Source organism: Polypterus senegalus, chromosome 11 (assembly GCF_016835505.1).
Source record: "Polypterus senegalus isolate Bchr_013 chromosome 11, ASM1683550v1, whole genome shotgun sequence".
Taxonomy (NCBI): domain Eukaryota; kingdom Metazoa; phylum Chordata; class Cladistia; order Polypteriformes; family Polypteridae; genus Polypterus; species Polypterus senegalus.
The window spans coordinates 78,509,327-78,531,580 of record NC_053164.1 but is presented as its reverse complement, the minus strand read 5'-3'; the positions used below and the strand labels follow the sequence as shown (position 1 = coordinate 78,531,580).

General features: G+C 39.7%; 1 protein-coding gene across 1 annotated transcript in view; it reads right to left on the bottom strand.

Moving 5' to 3' along the window:
* The window catches only part of si:ch211-145o7.3 (forkhead box protein N2), a 38,339-nt gene extending 28,384 nt beyond the window's left edge, over positions 1-9,955 (bottom strand). The window contains exon 1 of the mRNA XM_039769110.1: positions 9,546-9,955. The gene's annotated coding sequence lies outside the window, so the exon portion shown is untranslated. The remainder of the gene's footprint in view (positions 1-9,545) is intronic.
* Positions 9,956-22,254: the final 12,299 nt, after the last annotated feature.

Below are 22,254 nucleotides of genomic sequence, written 5' to 3'. Positions count from 1 at the left end.
TCCTCAGGATTTAGAAATTAATTAATGCCTTTAAAGCTAAGCTGCTCCACCTGTAACACAAAGTTTCACATCATGTCATTTTCTAACCCATTTAATCCAGAACAGGGTCACAAGGGGTGCTGGAGCCTCTCCCAGCTAGCATAGGGGGCAAGGCCATCACAGGGCAAGCACACACACACCCCAAACACACAGCAGGGCCAACTTTGCGTCACCAATTCACCTAACCTGCATGTCTTTGGACATTGGAAGGAAACTGGAGCACCCATCGGAAACCCATCAGACATGAGGAGAACATGCAGACTCCACGCAGGGAACATGCGAACCTTGGTCACCTTATGGCGAGGCAGCATTGCTACCACTGCACCAACATGCTGTCCTACCCTAATCGTGACTTGTTCAAATGCTACTGCTGTCTTAACCTTGAAATCACACAAACTGCCACTCCTGTCCACACTTTTCTTTCAGGACTACATGCACGGCTACCATGTAGTATGCATAAAGACCGATACGGGACACTGTATGCAGGAATAACTTAAAGCATCCATAAGAAAGTCTTCCCAATCCCTTGAGACAGAATCAGAAATTAAGAAGTTGTTTTCAGTAAAATAACAAAAACAACATTCCCAAAGCAGCTTAACCCAGTTCAGGGTTGCAAGTACCAGGCCTATAAAAGGCAGGGAGCAACCAGTCCATCACAAGGCCCAATTCACACACTCGCTCACTCAGTCTGCAAATGGCAATTAACCTCCCCTACATATCTTTTGAGATATGGAAGGAAAATGGAGCACCTTGAGGAAACCTCACACAGACACAGGACAAAGGAGATGCAAACACCACCCAGGCAGTGATCAGGTGCAAGAAATAAGCCCAGTACACTGGAAATGTGAGGCAGCATGTAAAAACACAAGACGTCAACACCACCACCACTGTCATTTAAATGAGAAATCAAGGCATGAAAGCAAGTAAAGAGCCACATATCAGGTGTAGAACAGAATGGAAATTCCCAGTTCGTTCCCGTGTGGGTACAAGTGAGTTCCTGCTATTGACTGGCACCTCGTGCAGACCTAACTCCAGCCTTGTGCCTAATGTTTCAATCATGTTATTGGATTATATTGATTTAGGCACACATAGAGCAGATTTTTTATAGATCAACTGTTATTAAACTCTGTAATGTCAAAGTAAAAACAGAAATTGTAGAGAATGAATTATAAATATCAGAAAATGACCGATTCCTTAATTCTTCACTTATTTTGTGTTGCTCTGGAGCAACTAGTTGTTTCCTGGTCACATTGTTTCTTGTGTGTAATTAAAGAGTGTGGCAGGAGTTCAAATTAAACACACTTATCTTTGGAAAGTCCCACAGTTAGTTAGCACCTAACACCATGAAGATCAATGATCCATAGTTATATTATTAATTTCAAAATGAGTCTATTGAAAAGCAAGCAGAACACAGCACATCATCCCCACTATGACGCCCCGTACCATGCTTGGAATCCTTAGTGTGAAAACAGAAGGGAACAGCCGCATCACAGTACAAAGAAATACAGCAAGAAATTCCATCTTACAACATGAATGCGGCCAAACATATGCTGGAATGGCTGAAAAAACAGGTGATATTCGGGGATGGCTCAGGAAAACAGAATTGTTACTTTGGGTCATTTTGCTAAAAAAAAAAAAAAAAGACTTGGTAGATGTAGAAACCCGATTTTAAAAATGCATGGTAGAATTTTTGTACCAAATGTTCATTAGTCAATCAACCAAGCTGCTAAATAAACTTTAGGGTCATAGTCGGCCAGAGCTTACCCCAGGTTCACAGGACTTAAGGACACATACAAATCTGAGTGGGGTGCCAGTCTACTGCAGGATGCATTCCCACACCAAAACAAACCCAGTTTAGAATTGCCAGTTAAACTTGTATGAACATCTGCAGGACAAGGGAGAAAAACCTACAATGACACAACGAGAAGATGCAGAATCCACACAGACAGCAATTGGGCACAGAATTTGAAGCCTGGAAGTTAGATCCTAAATTAAATATGCAAGGAACTGGTTATTGATTTCCACTGTGCCACTATTCAAAGAGTGGATGTAGAGGTGGTCCACTCCTACAAGTACTTGGGGGTTCACATTAATGACAGGTTGAACTGGTCTCAGAACATAGAGGAACTATATAAGAAAGGGCAGAGCAGACTGTGCTCCTTAATGTGGGTGGGTAGCGACATCCTTCATGTTTTGTGCAACTCCGTGATGGCCAGTGTGATTTTCTACACTATGGTGTATTGAGCTGGGAATGTCACTTCAACAGAGGCCCACCGAATGAATGAGCTAATTAAAAGGGCTGGCTCAGTTATAAGATGCACTCTTGACTCACTGGAGATTGTAGCGGAGGAAAGAGTTAAAACAAAACGGAGTGTCATTATAAACAATGCTGCACATCATCTCTCTGAGACAGTAATACTGAGGACTTTCAGCCAATGAATTATTCAGCAGAAGTGTGCCAAGAAACGCTGTTGGGGCTCCCAGCAGCAATATACTTCCATAATGCAACTGCCAAGTCAGAAGTTTTCTTTCTTTTTAATTTTTCTCTCTTTCTATCTAGTCATACTGGTGTATATTTGAGTATGGGACTGTTGTTTGTTATATTATTTATGTATAGATCTTCTGTAAAAAGCCAAATTTTCCACATGGGTCAAAAAATGCTACCTATCTGTTATGTAGCCCATTATCTACAGTTATGCTTGAAAGTTTGTGAACCCTTTAGAATTTTCTATATTTCTGCATAAATATGACCTAAAACATCATCAGATTTTCACTCAAGTCCTAAAAGTAGATAAAGAGAAACCAGTTAAACAAATGAGACAAAAATATTATACTTGGTCATTCATTTATTAAGGAAAATGATTGAATATTACGTATTTGTGAGTGGCAAAAGTATTTGAACCTCTAGGATTAGCAGTTAGTTTGAAGGTGAAATTTGAGTCGGGTGTTTTCAATCAATGGGATGACAATCAGGTGTGAATAGGCACCCTGTGTTATTTAAAGAACAGAGATCTACCAAAGTCTGCTCTTCACAACACGTTTGTAGAAGTGTATCATGGCACGAACAAAGGAGATTTCTGAGGACCTTAGAAAAAGAGTTGTTGATGCTCATCAGGCTGGAAAAGGTTACAAAACCATCTCTAAAGAGTTTGGACTCCACCAATCAACAGTCAGACAGATTGTGTACAAATGGAGGAAATTCAAGACCATTGTTACCCTTCCCAGGAGAGGTCGACCAACAAAGATCACTCCAAGAGCAAGGCGTGTAACAGTCGGCGAGGTCACAAAGGACCCCAGGGTAACTTCTAAGCAACTGAAGGCCTCTCTCACATTGGCTACTGTTCATTTTCATGAGTCCACCATCAGAAAAACACTGAACAACAATGGTGTGCATGAACGGGTTGCAAGGAGAAAGCCACTGCTCTCCAAAAAAAACATTGCTGCTCGCCTGCAGGTTTGCTAAAGATCACGTGGACAAACCAGAAGGCTATTGGAGGAATGTTTTGTGGACAGATGAGACCAAAATAGAACTTTTTGGTTTAAATGAAAAGTGTTATATTTGGAGAAAGGAAAACACTGCATTCCAGCATAAGAACCTTATCCCATCTGTGAAACGTGGTGGTGGTAGTTTCATGGTTTGGGCCTGTTTTGCTGCATCTGGACCAGGATGGCTTGCCTTCATTGATGGAACAATGAATTCTGAATTATATCAGAGAATTCTAAAGGAAAATGTCAGGACATCTGTCCATGAACTGAGAAGAGAAGGTGGGTCATGCAGCAAGACAACAACCCTAAGCACACAAGTCGTTCTACCAAAGAATGGTTAAAGAAGAATAAAGTTAATGTTTTGGAATTGCCAAGTCAAAGTCCTGACCTTAATCCCCTTAATTTCCTTAATGTCAGGAAACCCACCAACATCCCAGAGTTGAAGCTGTTCTGTACGGAGGAATGGGCTAAAATTCCTCCAAGCCAGTGTGCAGGAATGATCAAAAGTTACCGGAAACGTTTAGTTGCAGTTATTGCTGCAAAGCGGGGTCACACCAGATACTGAAAGCAAAGGTTCAAATACTTTTGCCACTCACAAATATGTAATATTCGATCATTTTCCTTAATAAATAAATGACCAAGTATAATATTTTACCACATTTGTTTAACTGGTTTCTCTTTATCTACTTTTAGGACTTGAGTGAAAATCTGATGATGTTTTAGGTCATATTTATGCAGAAAATTGTAAAGGGTTCACAAACTTTCAAGCACAACTGTATCTATACTAATTAAAAAACTTTCAAAGACGTCACCCGTCACCCAAAATGAGCACATTTGTACCTAATAATTACCTATACTGTACATATCTTTGAAATGTACAAGTTAAATCACAGTCTTTTCTTCTTCTTCTTCTCAATTCCTTTTGGACCACAGCACTGTGAAACCCTTCAATCTAACATGATTCAATACTTATAACTTCTGCATTATAACAGCAATGAGATCAAATTATTTCAGAAACCTACAGTGCTTTGGGAAAATTCCATATATGCACAGGGAGAACATGCAAACTCCACACAGACAATTCCCAGCATGGGATCTAAACTCATGGCTAATTACTGTCCCAATGAATCAGGGGAGGAGAAATATACCTGAAATGTGGCATACTGGACCAGCTGGTTCAATTACATGTTCAAACCTGCAGGTACCTTTTCTTCAAAACCTAGCCTGGTAACTCTTTGTATGGAGCTTGAATTCTTTACCTGTGTAACCAACATTTTAAAGCTGTGTTGGCTGATATTTGACTCTAAACTGGCATGATGTGTCTGTGCCATGTTATAAATGGGCATCCGCCCAAGTGTTAGTTCCTGCCTTATGCCTAATGCTGCTGTGACACCGTAAAAATAAGATGGCTCATGTTTTGTCTCAATAAACTGAAGTCAAGTATTTTAATACATTCATGGTTATCATGGTGCTAGAGTGTGGTGGCACTTTCATGTTTGTCAGACATTTAACCATACTCTCTACATGCAACAATAAGACTACTATTTTATGAGGAAAGAGTGGGATCAGAAAAAAAGATAAAAGACAAATAAACAGAATAGGATCTTTTGCAATTTTGTGATGGACTGTCCCCATCCCCACAGATGGCTATGCCTTACACTGCTCTGCTGCCCTGTTGTGAATGGGTTTAGTAAAACGATGGTTGGATATAGAATTAATTTCACTTCACTTTCTGTGAAGATTAATGGCAAGTAAATCTCAATTTTTTCCCTTTATAAAATGTATAAAATAAGGGCGATGCGACTCCATTTTATGGGAGCTCATGCATAATTCATAGGGTGGTACGGGCCTTTTAAACTTCCCGCTAAGCACATTAAGCAATTTATACTAAAGGTGCCAACAAAAAACTCCCAAAATAGTTCTCCATTGCTGCTAATCCTTTATTGCTACTTATCACAATGGCACATTTTATAGCATCTGAAGGATGCAAACCACAACACTTGAACCAGGCAGCAGACCCCTGGTGACCTCACACTCTGCAGTTTCAATGGAGATCGAGTTTCAGCAGCACAATGGCAGCCACCGTCAACTGTGCACTTTCCCTCAGCTTCTGTAACCAGAACGGCCTCCTGCATATTTAAAATCAGGCAGACCAAGTGTGTTGATTTCTGTGTGTTGTGAACTCAGGGAACCTGGGCACGTGTTAATCTCCCAGTGGAGTGGATAAACGCACTATGGAGGCTACTAGTCCAGAGAGGACCACCATTAGGATTATACTGAAAAAGAACACACAGAAAGTCATGGGCATGAACCTTTAATTGCACTGTGCTGGTTTGAAAGTGTTCCACCTGTCCATCCATAGCTCAGTGATCCAGTTCAAGGATGTCGCAGGAGTGGGTGCAAGGCAAGAACCATAGATGGAGTGCCATCCAGACCTTCAGATCTGCCTCACAGAATGACACCTTTAAATCCTGCCAAGCTAATTTTCAAAATAAACACACTATTTGCCACACTGGAAGCTCAAAGTTGAATTTCTGAAAACCAACCAAGAAAACTAAAGAATGAGAGCACTTGACAAGAATGTTGACTGTCAATGATTATTTAAAGGGGCCACAGGCCAAGCTCACCTATAAAAATAAGACCCTGGACAGGCTGGGATTATTTAAATAAAAGATTTGACTTCATATATAACTCCATACAGGCTGTAGTCCAAATCAGCAGCTTTTTATTTCTATACAATACCTTGCATGATAAATTCAATCTCACGACTCTTCTATTTAGATGATGCATATAGTTACAATTATTGAAACCTGATAAATGAATCTTTATTTTATATACCACCTTCTACAATGGGCACCATCACAATGTGCTTAACAAATCAAACAAGCATAAAACCATAAAACCACACATGAAAACAATGCAAACTGAAAGAAAATTGAAATGAAAAGAGACACGACAGGTGAACATTAAGGCTCTGGAGAAACATGCAAATACCCCGCCATCAAGACAGAATGTAAATGAACGACTGACAAGAAGTAGTGATGGCCAGCACAGCAGGCTCATCTGTCCATCTTCAAACCTTTGTATCCTGTTCAGTCACAGAGGATGGGTGCCTGTCTGTCTATGTAACACTCGGTGCAATGCAGAAATCAACCCTGACTGGGGCACCAAGTCCATCCCACTCATACTTTAGGACCACCAATTACAAAAATGTGCATTTCAGTTTAATGAGAGAGAAAAAATAAGGCAGGCCAAAAACACATGGGGAGAACATGCAAACGGTACACAGGCTGTCACACTTGAAGTAGGTTTACACTTTGTTTTGATTGCTTCTGCTTTGTTTAATGGTCTGTGTCTGCTGCAGCATGTCTTGGTACTTTGTAATGCACTGTCGGCCTTAGCAAGACTAGCATCAAATACCAAAATGATGAAGTGGCAGCAAGATGACACAGTGCTTAGCACTGATGCCTCACAGATCTTAGAATCTGAGTTTAAAACCTCCTCTCAGCTGTCGCCTGTGTGCAGTTTATACGTTCTCTTTGTGTCAGGGTATTCCAGTTTTCTTCCAACATCCCAAACATGCACCAGTTACATTAATCTGACACTAAAAGTGCATGATGCTATGGACTGGTGCCCCTTCCTGGGTTGGATCCTGCTCAGTAATAGGCTCTGGTACCCTGTGATGGAGAATTGGAAAAGCAGGTTAAAAAATTATGGACAATCTCTTTTCCAAATATTCTTCACAAAGAAAAATCTTTTAATTTGTTTCCTTTAAAATGACTAATAGACAATTAGTGGTACTGAGGCTTCACCAAAGAATAATAAATACATACATAAACATTGATGAAGAAATATAATTAAAATTAATTTAACTTGTTTGAGAGCTTTTATTAAAAAATTCTGGTGCAGGTTGCCTGTGTGGAGTTTGTGTGTTCTCCCTGTGTCTGCTTCTGTTTTCCTCTCACATCCCTGTGGATATGTGTGTGTGAACCTTGCGATGCTCCCCTGCAGCCTTACATAGATTAAGCATTTTTAAATATGCCCGCATGTATGTATAATGACAATACAGAAAACTGAAAAGAGTAAGTAGGAATAAACATGTGCTTACACATACTGTACATATGTTAGATGGTTATATACTTAACTGTTTCCATATTATATTTGTAAATCTGAGCCTGTCTTCATGCTATGGAAGAAGAGACCACAATGAACTAAACCACAGTTGGTCCTGTTTCATGCCCAACACTGCTCCCCAGTTTTCACATGAACTGTAACTGGATAGACGGGTTATTGAATGGCTGGCTGGAATCAGGGTGGCAAGTATGGTAAAGTCACTTTTAAAAGAATTAAAAGCTCAAGATCATAGCGCCACGTTGAAGTGGTACTTGAAATTCTTAGCAGGTCTCCTTAAGCAGTTGGTTACATCGCTCTTTTCACACACAAGGTTCTTCAAAAGAGAATGTTTTTAGGAAAAATGATCACAGAAGCACTAAATAGCCAAACTACTTACTCAGGAAAATAAATACAAGAGGTGCAAGTAGTAACTTTTTGCAAGACATTTTGGTAAAACTTCCACAGTACCATCTCTTGGTATTTAGTGTTATGCACAGGCATACTAATGCCACTTAAAATGTCACCTCCTTGGAAAATCACCTAAAAAATAAGCAAGACACAGGTACAAGGTCCATGTTCCTGGTTTCATAAAAAGGTGCGTCATTCTTTAACCGCTAGTCACTTAAAGGCGGAGATTTGGCTACCCTTGGTCGGAATTCTACAGCCTGTGGTAGCAGAAGGATCGCGGGGCCTTTTATAAATGGGGTGGGTTGGTGCGGGCTCAGTTGATATGAGCACATGCATTATATTAATCCCTCCATTATTTGCACAGGGTTGGGAAATTCTGGGTCGGAAAGAGTCGGAGTTTAGTCCAGATTCATCGAACAAGATCCATAGTTCGGCGCCAGAATATTGGGCACAACACGGCATTCTAAACACCCGCTCTGCCCCAATATCATGTGGGAACCATGTAATATCTATAAACACTATATGAGGACTCATTAAAGCAGTTATCAAAAATATATGAATTCCACCATACAGGACACACGCACGCGTTCGCACCCCCAGACTCCAAAGCCCGGCGACGCGACAAAGGACGAGCTATCTATTAAAGCTTCAATTTTATATAGCACCTTTCACGTATTACGCGCCATTTATGTACTTGAAAGAAAAAATGGTACATGAAGTCCTACGGAAAAGATAAAACTAGTGCCCCAAGTCAGACATTTGCTCGATTCTAGAACCCCATTTTCATGATCTAGAATCGGAACTGACTGCTCGTCTGTCTGCAAAAAGGATGAAAAACGAAAATTACCGCCACTTTCCGTCCATATGATCTTTACTGCACAATATGATCAATTCAACTGCTTCTACTAGTCGCCTTTGAACTTACGAAAAAATGAAATCTAGAAAGCTTGCTAGGTTTAACTAAGAGAGATAAAAGTTAGGGTGGGGCGTACAACACGAGGGGACGAATTGTGTTTAAATAAAAGTGAGCATTTCACCTTAATGGTAAACGAAACCTCACCCTGACAAACGCAGGGGACTTTGCACCTCGCTAAGCCAAACCACTTTTTAATTTCTCTTGAGTTACTTTCCGCAGATGAGAAATCTACCCATGGGAGTATAAATGTCCACTTCCCAGCTTTCGGACGAACTTGACCAAACTTCCCTTAGCTCCAAAGGATGGACTTCTGGAACATAAGTCGTTTTTGTATATTTTCGTGACATATGTCTGATTCGGATATGACATAAATAAGAGACATTGACACCTTAACCAGGAGCAAGCGACATGAAACTAAAGTTTAAGGAAATAAAACCGAAAAAACAAAATCCCGCCTGTATAGCTAGAACACGCTGCTATTGTTGTGATCTTTCTAACACGCAACAGTATGTGGGCCAGAGAAACACATCTGGCAAAAGTCCGGAGCAGAAGCAGGCAGTCCCTTAAAAGTTAAAAGTCTTACCTCCGGACATTGAGCTGAACCCGCGTCTTCTTTGCGGAGCCCCGAGCTGTGCGGGTCCTGAGAGAGAGTAGGGGTTTACAAAAAGGATTCGCTTTCCGCCCCTTGTCCGTTGCTATAGCGACAAAGAGACGCTTTGCAAGCCTCCCTTCGGGCCCCGCGTTTAAAGGAGACGCTCTCGCTTTCGTCTCGCTCGGGGTTTACGGTGGCTGTCGCTTTTCATGGGCTTTTTCGTTCTCGAATTTTTCCTGAGGTGCTTTGATTTTAAACGTACAACTTGGCGGTCGTTATGTGAATACACACCCAGTATACCATTATCAAACTTGTTTTTAAAAATTGTAAATACAATGAACAGCTACAAGTTATAATTAAAACATGCACGCTCTCTAGCAGACACAACCTGACCAAAATAGCCGTCCTACCTAAGCGGTGGTATTAAATGTTACGTTTCACCTGCCGGAGGTCAGAAACTTTGAACCGCCACACGCTACCAATGACCAGTGGAGGTGTTCGCAGTTATTCCACGATTTAAATCAAGCAACTCCAATTCGTGAGCCCCGATGTTTCCAGAATTCTCTTAATGAAGTTTTACCCATAATACCCAAGAAAAATATTTGAATAAATTGATATGTAAATTTCTGCAAATTCTAAAGTTCTGAGGGGTAAATGGTGTAGGCCTACTGGAAAATTGAAGGCTGAAGAGAGTGGAGGATCACAGCCTTTTGTTTGTGTGTGCAGGTGAAGGAGGAAATTCATCATGAGAGGAATCTGTTGAGAAATTTTTAAACCTCTACATGAAACAATAGCATTCCAGATATAACAAAAATCATTTTCTATAGCTTGCTGGGATAGGTTCCATCCTCCATCCAGGTCCATCTTAACGTACCGGCAAAATGGGCACAGGCCAGAGGCCCCAGGAGCGTAGGGTCCATGATGTTTCTAATACCTACGTATGTTTCTGTTTTGCTATCAAAACAGGCCCCAAAACCCTCATCTGGATTAAGCGGGTTAGAAAATTAACACCATAGTGCAGTTAATAGATTATATGATATTTTCGTAAACAGTAAAATGATACTGATTTCAGGCAGAAGTTTACGTTTCCCAATTCAGCATCAGGGGGATTTTGTTAAATAACTTATATGAAACAACTTCAGAAAGTGCATTCAAAACGTGCATAACTACACAATGCCACACAACGCTACAAGAGTAGACTTAGATTTCAAAAAAAGTCTGAATACAAGAAAAATCACAGGTTAAAGATGGAAAGCTCAGGGTATCTCACCCGATCAATCAGTTGATCAACTTATTAATCAATGAAAAAATGAGTAATTCATTTCATGTGACTGTGGTCCTCTGTGTAGGAAAACATTCTAACATACCTGTATATATCCTGCAGTGGAGCCTTTCTTTTTCCTTCCCTCTGGTTCGGACCATCCATACACACACAACAAGGGGCTGAGATAGATTTTAACCCTGGGCAATAAGACTGCTGAACAAGCATTAATTGGCAGTACTGACACAATTGTACAATGTACACTTACACTTCTAGATTTGTTTCCATTGCACCAAATATCTGACTGTAGTGATGTGTACTGTATATTCAGGTCACATTCTTTTGCACTGTCATATTTTGAGAGCGTATTATTTGCTACTTAACCTGTTATCTACTGTACATCCTGTATTTTGCACTACATTATCTAACAATGTCACTTACTAAGCTGTCAGCTATCTGTGAGCTATTTACTGTATACACCATTTTAGTTTATTATTACTGAGTCTCAGAACTGTCACTTTACTGCTTAATTGTCAAGCTGCTACAGTCATTACAATGCCTCATTTGGCAACACTGGTCACTTTATACTACTGCCCTGTAGGTAGGCACTCAAACAACAATTTCATCATACTTGTACACTGTGATCTGTATATATGACCATAAAGCTCAGATTGACTGATTGAAATTTATCCTTAATAAGTTTCCAACTGTGTCCTCATGTTCTTGTTGAACTCATTTTAAACATTTCAGTCATGGCACCTCTAAATCTCTATTTGCTTAAACTGACAAAGTTAAACTCTTATAACCTTTTTTTTATAAGTCTTACCCTACAGTCAAGGAATCAGCCCAGTCACTCTTCTCTGGACTTTTTCCGGCACTTCTATGTGTTTTTTGTAGCCTGGAGACAAAAACTGCACACAGTACTCCAGATGAGGTCTCCTCGGTGCATTATAAAGCTTCAGCATAACCTCCTTGGACTTATACTCTTCACATGAGGGTGCTATATAACGCAAGATTCTGTTAGCTTTCTTAACAACTTCTATACATCATCTGGATGTAGCTAGGTACAAGTCCACTAGAACTCCTAAATCCTTCTCATAAAGTGTATTTTGTATTTTAACACTTCCCATTGTGTATTTAAACATAATTGTTTTGGCTTCTTATGTGTACTACTTCACATTTACTTACATTAAATTTAATCTGCCACAAATCTACCAAAGCCTATATGCTGTTCAAGTCCCTCTCTAATGATTCAACAGATTCTAGATTACCTGCCAATACTCCTAGCTTGGTATTATCTGCAAACTTAACCAGCTTGTTACTTTTATTCCTCTCCAAATCATTTATACTATATATATTAAAAATAGCAGCAGCCCTAGCACTAACTTCTGAGGGACACCACTTTTAACATCAACTGATTCTGATAAGGTTCCTTGCACCATAACCTTCTGCTTGCTCTGTTTTAGCCAATTCTGTACTCATCTACACCCCCAAACCCTGAACCCCCGGTTCTTTTAGTTTGATGGCCAACCTCTCATGTGGGACTAAATAAAATGAAAATTTTTGACCTGCTTAATCCAGACCAGGATTTTGGATATGCAAGTAACAATTTCACTGAAAGTCTGGACTTCATGACAATTCTGTTAGTGCTACTCAGCAAGAGCAACCTTTTGGAATCTATGCTCTCAATCAATCAGTCCTAATTTTTACGTTGAACCTTTCAGAAAGCATATACAGTAATAACAAAGTAAGAGTTACAATACAAGATGATTCAAATACCAAATAAAGTGTAGGGATAGAGACATCATGGAGGCACTACAAGCATGAACTGAATGATAAAGGAGGAGATTAAAAAGAGCCAACAAATAGCAGAACCGAGCTGGCAATACTCCAGCAGGTCCAAGATTATCAGTTAGAAATTGTATGTTAGCTGGGGCAGCACGGTGGCGTAGTGGTAGCACTGCTGCCTCGCAGTTAGGAGACCCGGGTTTGTTTCCCGGGTCCTCCTTGTGTGGAGCTTGCATGTTCTCCCCGTGTCTGTGTGGGTTTCCTCCCAAAGACATGCAGGTTAGGTGCATTGACAATCCTAAATTGTCCCTGGTGTGTGTGTGTGTGCCCTGCAGTGGGCTGGTGCCCTGCCTGGGGTTTGTTTCCTGCCATGTGCCCTGTGTTGGCTGAGATTGGCTCCAGCAAACCCCTGTGTTAGGATATAGCGGGTTGGATAATGGATGAATGTGCAGTCATAACCAAAATTATCGGCACCCCTGGAATTTTCCCAAAAAATGCACCATTTCTCCCAGAAAATTGTTGGAATTACAAATGTTTTGGTATACACATGTTTATTTCCTTTATGTGCATTGGAACAACAGAAAAAACAGAGAAAATAAGCCAAGTCTGATATAATTTCACACAAAACTCCAAAAATGGGCCAGACAAAATTATTGGCACCTTTTCAAAATTGTGGGTAAATCGTTTAATTTCAAGCATATGATGCTTGTTTGAACTCACCTGTGGTAAGAAACAGGTGCTGGCAATATAGCAATCACACCTGAAGCCAGTTAAAATGGAGAAAAGTTGACTCAGCCTTTCTGTTGTGTGTCTGAGTGTGCCACACTAAGCATGGAGAACAGAAAGAAGAGCAGAGAATTGTCTGAGGACTTGAGAACAAAAATTGTGGAAAAATATCAACAATCTTAAGGCTACAAGTCCATCTCCAGAGATCTTCATGTTCCTTTGTCCACTGTGCGCAACATAATCAAGAAGTTCACAACACATGGCACTGTAGCTAATCTCCCTGGACGTGGACAGAAGAGAAAAATCGATAAAAGACTGCAACGAACGATAGTCCGAATGGTGGATAAACAGCCCCAATCAACTTCAAATCATATTCAAAATGTTCTGCAGACTCAGGGTGCAACAGTGTCAGCTCGAACTATCCGTCGACATCTGAACGAAATTAAACGCTATGGCAGGAGAGCCAGGAGAACCCTACTGCTGACACAGAAACATAAAAAAGCCAGACTGGAGTTTGCCAAAATGTACTTGAGGAAGCCAAAATCCTTCTGGGCGAACGTCTTGTGGACAGATGAGACCAACTTACAGCTTTTTGGTAAAGCTCATCATTCTACTGTTTACAGAAAACGGAATGAGGCCTACGAAGAAAAGAACACAGTACCTACAGTCAAACATGGTGGAGGTTCTGAGATGTTTTGGGGATGTTTTGCTGCCTCTGGCACTGGATGCCTTGACTGTGTGCAAAGCATCATGAAATCTGAAGACTACTGTTCCAGCAGGACAACAACCCCAAACATACCTCTAAAAGCAGCCAGAAATGGTTGAAGACAAAGCACTGGAGAGTTCTGAAGTGGCCAGCAATGAGTCCAGATCTAAATCCGATTGAACACTCATGGAGAGATCTCAAAATTGCTGTTGGGAGAAGGCACCCTTCAAATCTGAGAGACCTTGAGTAGTTTGCAAAAGAAGAGTGGTCGGAAATTCCAGTTGAGAGGTGGAACAAGCTTGTTGATGGTTATAGGAAGCGCTTGATTTCAGTTATTTTTTCCAAAGGGCGTGCAACCAAATATTAAGTTGAGGGTGCCAATAATTTTGTCCAGCCCGGTTTTTGAGTTTTGTGTGAATTTATGTCAGATTGGCTTTTTTTTGTTTTTTAGTGTTGTTCCAAAGCATATAAAGGAAATAAACATGTATACCAAAACATTTGTAATTGCAACAATTTTCTCGGAGAAATGGGGCATTTTCTGGAAAAATTCCAGGGGTGCCAATAATTTCGGCCATGACTGTATGTTAGCTGATCTAAAACATCAAACAGTAAAGTGGGGGTCTTCAGGTGTAGTTTGAACACTCACACTCACAGGCTCTTAAGCACATTTGGATTCCTGCTGAAGCTATTTATGACTGATTTTTCACAGTTAGGTAGGCTACAGGCTAGACCACTTAAAATGCCCTCTAATGTATCTTGTTCTTGGGGTGTGCAGATTTAAAATTTGCAAATCAAGCACTGCCAACCTGCCAGCCACAAATCCGTTATTGTATTTTGCAAGTGTATTGTGATAGATGGATGAACATGCTTTATCCAAACAAAAACAAGATTTACTTAGCAGCTGCAAATCATCATGCTATAAATGCAACTTCTACTGAGCACTAGTCAGAATCTCCACCCTGAATGGCCTGAATGACTATATTGAGATATACCCCATATACAGTATATGTCAGGTTCCATGCTGGGAAATAGGCTGTGGAAGGGTAATTTGGCTTACAGTACCACCTCAAAGCTGCGCATGACAGCAACAAGAACCTTTCATGACACAGATAATAACTGTATATTTAGCTTGTTTTAAAGAGTTTGTCATCATACAGTCCTCAACAGGCTCTGCCAGGAGACCTTACTAAACCACAGCTGGGTGGTTATTGCCATAGCGGTCAGGATGCAGTCTCTCTCTTTATCTCTTTATTAGCTGAGGGGATCTTGGTGAACTGGCTATTGTCTTTTCCAGGTGATGTCAGAGAGTACAGAGAAGTCTGAAGGGTGGAAACTTATGGGTTAAGTTGGTTAGTAGTTGTGGGGCCCAGCAATGAGGGGGTCCTCAAATGCCAGAGTGTGGTAACCGAGATACCAAAGTTTCTGTATTAACTTCATGGGTTTAATGGAGAAAATAGCTGTCAAAATTATTCCAGAGGTATAATAACTTCTAGTCCCTCTATAGGCTTATCAGGGTCAAACATGCTGAACAAAATATAAAGTTTTTCCATTCTTTTTTTAGCCAGACCAATACACAATCATGAAGTTAAGGCTTTTAAGTATTTAAGCACTTGGTGGATTTCAGCTACATCATGTTTTTTTACAAATCGCTGTACTGGTTTTATGCTCTTGGGGGTTTTCTAATTTCATCCATCCATTCATTATCCAACCAGCTATATCCTAAATACAGGGTCACAGGGGTCTGCTAGAGCCAATCCCAGCCAACACAGGGTGCAAGGCAGGAAACAAACCCCAGGCAGGGTGCCAGCCCACCGCAGGTTTTCTAATTTACAACGGCCAATTGTTTTGTTCCAAACTTTAACTTGATATTTCCTTACCTAAAGAAGTACTGGATATTTATGAAACTCTCATAAACTCACAGCTATTTTAGCAACTCCGGTCCTGGAGGGCTCCAGTGGCTGCAGGTTTTTCTTTCTAATTCTTTTCTTAATTAGTGACCTGTTTTTGCTCCTAATTAACTTCTTTTGAATTAATTTTAATTGACTTGTTTTTTAAGATTTGTTGCCCTGAATTTCTTCCTCATTCCCCTGAATTGCTTCATTTCTTTCTTTAAATGGCACCCAAAGAGAAATGAAATGTGAAGTGAGTGAGTCAACAGAAGACCAGCTAAGTCAGGGCCTGAAACTTCAACCAATTTTACTTCAACCAGTTGTTTAGTTAGGCGCTGATTCTTGTTGTTAATTCAACCAGTTCTTTAATTCCATGGCTTGATGCTGCTTTCATTGTAGAATAGAATACATTTCTGAAAATGTTGATTTTCTCTTTTCTAAGTGCGCTGTTAAAATGTTTTGGGGACCTGAGCAGATCAGCATTTCTGAGACCTTCATCTTTCTTTATTTTCAGATATTGTATGATGGACACCAGTTGTTTTGGCTCATTTTGTATCTCATTATTGTTTGGCTGCTAATTAAGGAAAACTAAAATAATTAAGATGTCTGAGAATTCGAGAGCAAGTCAAATAAAATGAATTCAAAAGAAGTTAATTACGATCGAAAACAGGTCACTAGCTAAGAAAAGGGTCAGAACGAAAACCTGCAGCCAGGGGGCCCTCAAGGATTCCTGATCTAGATCATTTGAAAAATGAAAATGTCATTGATATATATCAACACACAAACACCCAAATAACTTCTGAAAATATAATTTACAAAAAAGTCATAAACGGCCAGAGCATTCACTTATCATAATGTCCTGAAGAACTTTCTTAATGCGTGAAAGCTATCACATGTATGACATTACTCTGCACGGCTGTCTGGGAAATGCTTCAGTCAACCCATTGTTGAGTCTAAACAACAGGTGCCCAAAATGATGGCAGACATTCCAAAATAAAAATGGGGGTGCGGTAAATACAAAAACAAAAGGTAAACAAAATTCACTATGTCAAAACCACACACAGCTAACCCAAAACATAAATGGAAGACAATAACTAATAACCAGTCAGAAATCTGAACCAACAAAAATTCTTAAATCAGAAAACAACTAAATAAAAGTGAAAAACAGTCATGACAATCTCAAAGGCAATTACGTTAGGTTACTGGACCCTGTAAACTGACCCAGTGTATGTGAGAAGGTTCTGTGATGGACTGGTGCCCTGTATCTTCCAAGTTGAATAGCACATCCATAAATGGGCCAGATTTACTGCTGAGAAATGCAATTTTGGAAAGGTCAAGGCACTTATACCTTTCAGCCATATTGACAACAAATACCAATAAAACAATAAAAAAAAAACACAACAAAAATTATAATTTTATACTAAGCGTGTGTTAAATAATTCTTCAGCACACAGTCCACAACCAGGAGACCACCAGGGTGAATATTGCAGTGGTGGTCAGGACATGCTGTCTCTCTCTGTAGGCCCTCTTGGTGCTCTGACTGTTGTCTTCTCCAGGTGATAGCGAAGTGTGCATAGCAGTTCAGAGGGTGTAAGTTTACAGAGGACCACAATTTAAAAATCCGAAGGCTGAACAGGTCAGCAGTTGTGATGTTCCAGCATGTGTAGGGTCCAGCGGTCGTGGGATTTTCAATGCCAGGTTGTGGTAATGCTTTTAATAGATAATCTTATTTTAGTAGACCAAACTGTGTCTAACCAGGAGCTTTAATATCTATACTTCCTATCTTTATCTATAGAAGAAAGTAGCCTTCTTGGCTGTTTCTCTTAGCAAATGCTTTTCTCATAGATAATTGATGTGTAATAATAATAGGACGCAAACCTATGATGTCCTTACTGCGAGGCAGCAGCGCTAATGTTTAAGATATTAGAAGGAAAATCAAGTCATGTAACGTTATAACAATAATATTAAATGGAAATAACATATACTGTATATTGGATATGAAAGAGTGTGAATCTGGTTTGAAAGCGTTTTCAGCCATCACAAACCTATTTGGGCTCATTTTTAATAATAGTATATGATACTAGGGGTGGGCACTATTTATTAAATTGTTTTGTTTTTTTTAACTTTGTTATTAAATAAAAAATTATAGAAAATAGTTTATGATACTGTAAAGAGCCATTAAAAACATATATTTGATGTACTCTACCAACACATTACATTTTGTTATCACTCATCATTACACAAATGTTATATCTGGATTTGATGATGTAAATAAACAAAACAATGAAAATGCTCCAACCTTCCAATCAGTAAACTAAATCCATAAATGGAAATAAATGTTATTCCATACATACTTCTTTAACTTATTTTGACAATTTATTTCTCCTGTTTTGCTTTACCATGTAGGTCACCAGTATTTTTTTGGTTCGGCTCCATATTTTTTAATAAACCTTGCAGGCAGCTATAAATAAAGATTTAGATTTTCTAAGTGATGTTCTTTTATGAGCCTAGTCTCGGCTCTATAGAGTAGAACGGCTTTTACACTGGAGTCAAAGAATTTTATTTTAGTCTTTGAGGAAAGTGCACCAGAGCTCCAGACGTTATCTCACACGTGGAATGCTTGCTGAGTCTTATTGATTCCTGCACTGACACTCGCATTGCTCCTCCATCAGTGCTTACTACACCACTCTTATATGTGCACTTGTCAACCTTTTCTGTTTCTGTAATGCTTAGTTCTAGACTTATGTTATTCTCTGCTACTTTGATACCCATCCATTCATGCTTTTTGCTTCTTTTATCAACCCTTTGAAGTTTTTTTTTCTTTTCTTGTATATGTTGCTTTTTTATGTAAAGGCTGGCAATTGTTATCTGCAAACCCAAGGGGCTCAAGATGGTCAAGCTGGTCCTTTGGTATCCCAGCGCAATTATATTCCTTGTGATCCAGACTCTTATAATCAGAAACAGAGCTAAGGTGACAATACGTTCCTACTGCACACTGCTTTTTAATGTTTTAATGGGTTATGAAAGTCCAGCATTGTGGATTGTTCTTATGTAAAAATACGTTTTTTTTTCAATAATTGTTATACAGTGGATTCAGAAAGTATTCAAAGCCGTTCACTTTCTGCATACTTTATTGTGTTGTATGTTTAATTTTAAATGGATGCATTTGCAGTATCTGTCCATCAATACTATACTATACTCAATAACCCATAAGGACAAAGTGAAGACACCGAGTTTCAGAATGGTTAGCAAATTTAATAAAAATCAAAAGCTGAAATCTCTCATTCTTTTAATTATTTAGACCTTCACTGTGGCACTCCAAATTATGGTCATGTGCACCATTTAATTCTCCTTGAGACGTGTCTAGAACTTGATTGGAGTCCACCGGTGGCAAATTGAATTGATTGGATATCATTTAGAAAGGCAGACACACACATGATGTCCAAGAAACTCTCTGTAGACTTCTGCAATCAAATTATGTTGTGGCACAGTTCGGGGTAAAGGTGGCTTAAAACCATTTCTAAAGCTGTGAGAGTTCTCAAGAGCACAGTGGACTCATTAATTATAAAACAGAAGAAGTTTGGAACCACCAGGACTCTTCCTAGAGTTAGCCATCCAGCCAAACTGAGTAACCAGGCAAGATGGTGACCAAGAATTCAATGGTCACTCTAGCAGAAGTCCTGTCAGAAGGGCAACCATCTCAGCAGCCCTTCATCAATCAGGCAATAGCCACTCTGGAGTAAAAGGCATATGAAAGTTTAAGGGACTCTGAGAGCATAAGGAAAAATATTCTCCTGTCTGATGAGAGAGAAATTGAACTCTTTAGGCGGAACTTCAATTACTACGTCTCAGCAAGACCAGGCACTGCACATCACCTGCCTACTACCACTCCTGTGGTGAAGCATAGTGTTGGCAGCATCATGATATGGGGGGTGCTTCTCTGCAGCAGGGGCAGGAAGACTTGTCAGAATTGAAGGAAGGAATAATGTAGCCAAATACAGAAGTGTCCTTGAAGAAAAGCTGCTCCAGAGCGTTTACAACCTCAGAATGACACAACAGTTCACCCTTCAGCAAGACAATGGTTTGACACATACAGCCAAGAAATGCTGGAGTGGCTTTGGGACAAGTCTCTGACTGTCCTTGAGAGGGACAGCTAAAGCCCAGACTTAAGCATGTGTGGAGACCTAAAGATGGCAGTTTACAGATGCTTTCCATCCAATCTATTGGAGCTTGAGAAGATGTGCCAGAATGAATGAGATAAACTACACAAATCCAGGTGTGCAAAGCATGTAGAGACTTACCCAAGAAGATATGTAGCTGTAAATACTGTCAAGGGGTCTTCTGCAAAGTGCTCTAATACAAATTAGAGATTGTAGTTTTTGATTTTTAATAAACTTGTAAATCTTTCTTAAAATGTTTTCACTTTGTCATTATGGTTCATTGAGTGTAGATGGATTGATCAAAATCAGTAATTTATCCATTTAAGATTAAAACTACAACACAATAACCTTAAGCAGTCTGAAACTCAGGGGGTCTGAATATTTTCTAAATCCATGGTAAAATTTATCTGGCAGCTATGCCATTCGAGAAGTTTCTTTACTTACTATCTCCATTGAATGAGTGACAGGTATTTTAGACTCCAAGGAGGCTACAATCATTGAGCATGTTAAAAACATTTCTTGCAAAAGAAAAGTAAAATGTCTATATGCGGACAGGATGGTCATTAAAGGCCACTCTACTGATAAGTTAGAGGGTCCAGCATGTAGCATACAAAGCAGTGGAGCTCACATTACCCCAACACCTTTCCAACCAGTTACCTGATAGATGTTTTAACATCTCCACTGGTATACCTGATGTGTTGAGAACAGGCCTGGGCTGGGCGGTCAGCACTGATCTATTTCTTTAGCTTATTTTCTCTGTCAATGGTGCATTTTCTCATGTTTCTGGCCAACTGTTTCTGTTTACTGCAAGTTGGTGCTCAGGGCGACGGTGACATTTCTAAAAAAATCTTGAATAAGCTGACCCTTTTCCACCTGCGAGTGTCTCCTGCTGACTCCACACTCAGAGCGCTTAATAACCGTCTCTCACAACAATTTAGCATTTAGCCTGGAAACTAATCCTGCACTGCCAGGCTAAATATTTACAAGTCAATAAACTTTGTGGATTTTTTTTTTTGCCTGACTACATAATTATTTATGCTTTGATGTTGTTATTCAGAAATGGTTTGATTCTGGCTTAACATTTTTTTTAAAAACTTTAAACATAATTTAAGTGGAGAGTGTTGATTTCTTCCAGTTATTCGTTTTATTCCTTCTGCCTTTTAAGACAAAGTGACTTAGAGTATATCACGCAGCTCCTCAGCAGTCTACTATGAAGGAAGGTAGCCCCAGCAAAGGGCCATCTTAACATTCTGCTGAAAGTGAATGTGATGCTGTGGCTCTGGAGAGATCTGGTGTCTGCTGCTTTCTAATCCATACCATCTCTTTGTTTCTTCTTCAGAAGCCAAGGCCTTGTTGCTGCTCCCCAGTTAATTCCAAACTTCCAAAGCTTAAGTGGTCATCCCTCATGTGCTGAGAATCTGACCTGACTCCTGTGGTGCCAGTCTCTCACTTGGACATGGTGTAACTGAAGGAACAATACATATTTCCTATGTTTCCTCAATCTGAATGAGTGTCGGTCAGTGAGTGATGTGCACTATAACTCCTCATTCAGGCTCATTTTATATTTGTACCAGATGCTGTCAGGATAGGCTCTGTACACCTGCTTTCCAGTACAGCAATAATTGTGATAAAAAAATGAATAAGTAAATTAATCAATCCGTCATTGTGTGCCATTGCATACTGTATGTAACTCCATATGGCACCATAAAAGCCAAAATATATAATAAGCAATTCTGTTACATTATATTAATAATAATTAATATTAATAATTGACAAATGCTACTAAACAGGCCAATCAGGTTGACGTCCCAAACTTTCTGTTGTTGTCTGTCCTGCCTTATCGCACCAAGCCACAATATATATTAGAAAAAGGTTGAATTGATCTTAAACAAATGAATGACTCAAAGTTGTAACAAAAGACCAACTCAGCCTGCCTATTTGGGAGTGCAGGACACACCCATGGGTGGTAGACCCTGTCAGGAATGGTGCCCTGTTACCATATACTGATGAAAAAAAGAGGGAGTTTGAGTCTGTGTGGAAGTGGTTTATTGTGCTCCTCCAGGGAAACATGCTTGTTTGCCACCTGCAAGGACTCCCTCTTTTCCAATTTTTTCACAGTAGTTCTCTCCCTACTAGTGTGTGTCTTTTTCTTTGTGGGATTTCCTTCTAC